This window comes from Cryptomeria japonica, chromosome 3, assembly GCF_030272615.1.
Source record: "Cryptomeria japonica chromosome 3, Sugi_1.0, whole genome shotgun sequence".
Lineage (NCBI taxonomy): Eukaryota > Viridiplantae > Streptophyta > Pinopsida > Cupressales > Cupressaceae > Cryptomeria > Cryptomeria japonica.
In genome coordinates, this window is record NC_081407.1 from 312160683 (window position 1) to 312166635 (window position 5953).

Genomic DNA, 5953 nt, shown 5'->3' on the forward strand with positions numbered 1-5953 from the left:
TTGATTGCAACCTTAACGATCTTTGAAAATGCTTAATGATGAATGCTTCATGAATGCAAGAATGCTTGATATGTCCACTTATGATGGTTGGATGAAATTAGGTTTATCAAATGTCTTTATATAGGGGTATCTAGGTCATTTATCAATTAGGATGATCGACCTCTAATGATGATGCAGAGCCACAAAGTTGAATTCCCTCCAAAGAGATAGGGCCCTTCTCCCATTTCAAAATAGGGTCCAACTAAGTGGGACCAAAGCACTAGGCACTTTGGTTCTAGCACCCTAATCCTTATGAGTTAGGGACCTCAATTTAGCCCCAAGAAGGACACCCCTCTGGGAAATCAATTAGCCGGTGTACATGGCATCAAAACTGAAGATGAGGCACTAGATGGACCTAAATAGGAGATGAGGAGGGGACATGCTAAAGTAGGGGCAAAAACATGAGGTGTAAATTGGCCCGATGATAATTTACAACACTACATGTATTCATTTGATTATTATTGCTTGCAAATATTAACAATATTATTATAGTTAATATTTTGAAGGTGATATTCATTTGTATTGAATTCATAAGATTAATAATAATCAATTTAATATTGAATAAGTATAGCTAAGGTTTTTCATCATTAATGTGATATTTTCTAAGTTATAGCTAACTATTTTTTATTTATTTACATATGCTAGTTATCAATGCCATATTAGGATTGAATAGTTATCAAGTAATTATAGTTTTTATAATATTAGTTTTTTTTTACATATCATTTTTTATAATTTTGGCTATCATTTTACATTGTAACCAGGTTGTCCCTATTTTAAATAGGCCTACTAATTTTTAAGCAATAATTGTAAAATACCAATATGAATTTCACTTAAGACCTCAAGAATTAAAACACTTAAATAGGTGAAACCTAGTTTATATTATATTGATTTTGTTTTTTCTTAAGATTCTTTCCATTTGGATTGTTACCCCTTGTGTGCTCTTAACTCACCCAATGGGGATCTTGGGGATTAGAAAAGTAAATAATATTTTGGTTTGATCTAAAACCAAATTAATATTTAAGTTCACATGCGAGTGGAAGAAGATGAGTCTCGATTAAGGGGAAGTTTCAGCCTTAGAAAAAATGAACCATTTTCTAAATAAGAGGTACTCATTATGCTTTGGGATCCCAATGCTAAAACTGAAATGGGTAATTGTTTCCCTTCGGGATCTTGAAAAAAACAGGCACCATTAACTAAAAGTATTTATTATTTAAATAATGACTATAATAGGTACCTATATTTGAAAATAGGTACATGTTTCTAAAGAAAAAAAAAAGGGTACACGTTTCTAAAAAATCCATTATTTTTCATTTAAAACATAATGAATCGTACCCTTTTTTATAGAAACGGGTACCCATTTTGTAGAAAAGGTATTCATTATTTAAAATGTGAAATCCTAAAGTAGATTATTCTTTGGGTTTTGGCTTGGGAAAGGCCTAGTGAGCCAAACCTTAGCCTTGGACCTACAAGTACAAGGCCATGTGAATGTCAATAGAAAATACTAACTTTCTGAATATGTTTGATACCTTTTTTTGTAGAATTTTTTACAAAATTAAAATCCATTATAGATTATAGTGTGCAAATTTCAAATATGCAATTTCTTATCATTTGATTTATTTATTCTATTTTTTAATTTTTCAATTAATTTCTTATTTGGTTTTTTTTTAGTTTTTTAATAACATATCATTTTTAGTTTTTTTGAAAAGAAAATTATATGACAATAATCTACATCCAATTCTTTTCAAAATGAAAAAAAATGAAAAAAATATAAAAAATTTAGGTCTCATTATAGTGGTCGTCCATGAAGAGTTTTCAAAACATCAAAATTAGGGCCAATTAAAAAAAATATTTAGAAAAAAATTACAAAAAAAATCTTCATCAATACTTAATGTCTTACACATCTTTTCCTCAAAGGATTCAATTATAATTTTTATTTAGGTCAAAATAAGGTGGTTGTACATGTGCACGGTATGTACCTAAAACACACTTTTAAACAATGGGTTTTAGACGTACCTATTGTTAATCAATCTGTATCATCTAGGAATTAAAATAATTTACATATTTGAAAACTAGACTCAGCTTACTACATTTCATATTATTGAACTTTTTTGTTATTCAATCATTAAGTGCTTCAAAGTTTTAGATCAATTTGTGACAAAAATTGAAAATCAGAAAAAAAAACTTCCACTTTAGGAACTTTTTAGGGACTCAACTTCTTACAGGCACCCACACTATCAATCTAAATAGATGAATTTACTTTTGCATAGTTTATATTAGATTATGTACCTTTTCTAATTATATTGTAAGTAATTATGATTTATATAGAAAAAAATTATCGAGTTTAGAGTTAAAAAATTAGCCTTATTTTAAAGTGGTTATAATTATTAGTTTATAATGATATAACTTAACTCAGTGATTAAGAAATATAAGTTAATAAGTATAGAATTATGTATTAAAGATAGCTTGAGAAATGACCTTTGAATTAAGAATAATGCAGATTACTAATGAGTATGGACTCTTGCATATTAATCTCAAACAATGGCAAGTGTTAATATATTGTCACAACATATTTGTTTTAGTTTAATAGTCATGGTTATAAGAAATTATTTTATTAATTACATAAATTTATATAAGTGATCTAGTTTGTTGTGCCGCCTAGATGTAATAGTAAAATAGTTATTGAACCAAGGTTGACCTTAAAATGTGTATGTTGTTAAAGAAAAATTGTTTAAAGATATTGGGTATTAACATCCAATATACAAATCCAATAAAATTTTGGAATAAAATAAATAAATTATCACTTTAGTGTCAGTTTAGTTAGATCTTTAGGAAACACATTTTGGAACTCCTTAAGAATGAGATAATCATTAAGTATTGATTTCATGTTGTCTATATCACTAATGTGCACAACATAGATAGAGCACCCCTTCCTTTGGGCCTTCCTAAGCTATATGACTGCGATTTTCCTAAGTTCAAGTGGTTTGTCGATCTCACAAATCTCAATTGGATTCCCTTAGTCATCTAAGAAGTTAGCAATCGTATCTTCACAATTGACTATGGACTTGTGCTCAATCAACCAATTTATGCCTAAGATTACAGCATTTGATCCCAAAGGTGCCACATATAGACTAACTTGGGTCTCAAAATTAGGAAGCTCTAACTCACTACAAAAGAGACAAGACTACCCTCTTTTTTGCACAATTTCTATATTGAACCATCCAATAATTTGCCATATTCCATGGCCTAATTGGTAATTTTGAAACTATCTTTAGATCTATGAAACATTCTATTGCTCCAATACCTATTAATATAAAAATAGATTGGCCATAAATCTTACTTGGAAATTAGATAGGTGAGGCTTGAAATTCAACTTTCATGTTGTCCATCGCTGCATATATCTGATGTTGTAGTGCTCATTATTGATTCCCTTCTCTTTGCACATTGGACTGTTGTGGACAACTAGTAGCATAGTGATCTCCCCCTAAAGTATATAACATCGATTGCATGACCCTTGTCCTCCTCCTTGCCTATCTCTATTGAAACTCCTTTTGTTGTTCTTGAAACTATTGTTATTGTTGTTGGGATTCTTATTGTTCTCATTGTAGATACCTTCACCTTTCTCTTGGGAGTTATTACCCCGCTTCAAATTTTAGATTTGTTGATTGTTTCCTCCTTGTTGATTATTGTTATTCTGAAGTTTCTTGTTTCCGAATCCAATCTTAAAATTCAAACTCTTACATTAGTTATCAAATTGTTGCAAATTTTCTTCTTGCTTGATGGTCTTCCAAAAATCTTCATCCATAGTTTGAGAATCATGCATATCCATGTTAACTCCAATATGTGGATTCAACCCCAAGATGAACTTCCTAATGCAAAAAAGTTTGTCTTCCTGATAATGTGGTACATACTTGAGAATATTTGAGATCTTTTCCCAATACTGTATAATCGTCATGTTTCCTTGGATTAAGTTTTGAAACTTTGTCATTTTCTTGTTAAAGAATAATTGAGATAACCACCTCTTCCTAAAAATTTGGAGGAATAGTTCCCAAGTGGTCTCCCTAGGCAATAACTTCTTCTCAACTTTCACATTATCCCACCAAGTTGTCGCTTCACCTATGAGTTGGTAAGTAGCCCACATCACCTTGGTATCATTAGAGAGGTTACAAATCTTAAAATACTTTTCCATCTCGATAACCCAAGTATTTTCTCTATCTCCAATGGTCTTGCCATCAAAATTAGGTGGTGCTATCCTCTTGAGGTCCTTGCCCAACTCCACCTCAATCCTAGCTCAATTATTACCTCCTTGATTCTCATTTCTTTAATCCTTACCTTGAGGGTTCTCATTACCCTGATTTGGCTCTTCAATCCTTGAGTTCTCCCCTTGTTCGGACCTCCTCGTATTCCCTTGACTTCATTCTCCAAATTATACATCCTAGCTTCTTGTCGGTTCGAGAGGTTGAGGATATGATCCAACCTATCATTTTGAGCATTATTATGCCCACTGCTAGATCCTCCACATTTAGTGTTTCTAGTATCCATCAAGATCGACTAAGGAAAAACCTATATTGAAATTCTCATCTTAGTGTAATGAACAAAATCCCTAATGTTTTAACCTAGATCTTTTATATCAAAATGAAAGGTATGAAACCCAAATTCATCACATAAATCCAAATAAACGCCATAAATACTAGATTTATATATAGATATGCACTTTTCTAAGTAAAAGTAATTGGTGCAAGAAATGTTGGCTCTGCCTATTGACAAATATAATTTTCAATTAGATCAATCAATGAGAAATACCTCAATACATGCTACATCATCACACATGTTATAGAATCCAAATCAAGAATCATAAGTACATGATTAAACATGGTACAATAATTGACTTAGGCAGTCCATCACCAATAAGACAAATAATACAATCAAGAGTAAAAGTAATGTGTGCAAACACTGAAATCTTCAATAGTCCAATCCAATAATATTTTGCAATCAAAGATGAAAACATGGTCAAGGTGTTTTTTCCACCCAACCACAAAGCTTACGCTTCCCCAAAGATTTCTTGCTGACATGAAGAACCACCGACCCTACACAAGATGCTTAGCAAAAGGGAATCTGTGAACACTTGAGGGAATTTGGTGCATGCGTAATATATCTACATGCATAATCATACCATATGAGAACATGCTATGATTGATACCAGGATAACAATGAGCAATATTTATAATTAAATCCATCTATTTCAGTGGTCTAAACTAGCTTGGCCAAGCATATACCAGATACAGTAAAGTAAAAGTAGAACTGGAAAAAGCACATTCTATGCTCTTATAACCTCATATTCGACACCTGTCTCGAAAGGTAAACCTTCCACAAACACTCATGAAGACAATCTTCCCTAATCTAAAAATATAGCATAACTTACATATATTTAATGTGTGTAGATATATAGACATGTGTGTGCCATATAATGATAACCAAAAAAATAAATTTGAGTCATAGTTCCAAAATAAATAATATCAACATGAGTATATATCAGCTTGTATGATATAGAGGTATATGTATGTGTATATGGGTATAAATACCCATCTACATATACACATACTTATATAAATATGAACATTGTTTCAAGATTTTAACTTTCAACCATATACAAATAGTAGCAAGCATGAGGAATAAAATTTATTTTAAGATTTCAGTAACATTCAAAACAAAGAATATATAATTCATTTCCAGATTTCCATACATTCAAAATAGAGAATGTATAATTATTTTTTAAATTTTAATGCATTCGAAATATTATATATAATCAGAATATATGAAAACCAAAATGGATTAAAACAAAGATTTATTGCAAGAAAAAATGTGTTGATCTATCACACAAAAATTAAATTAAATAATGTACTCACTTGAAAGTTCA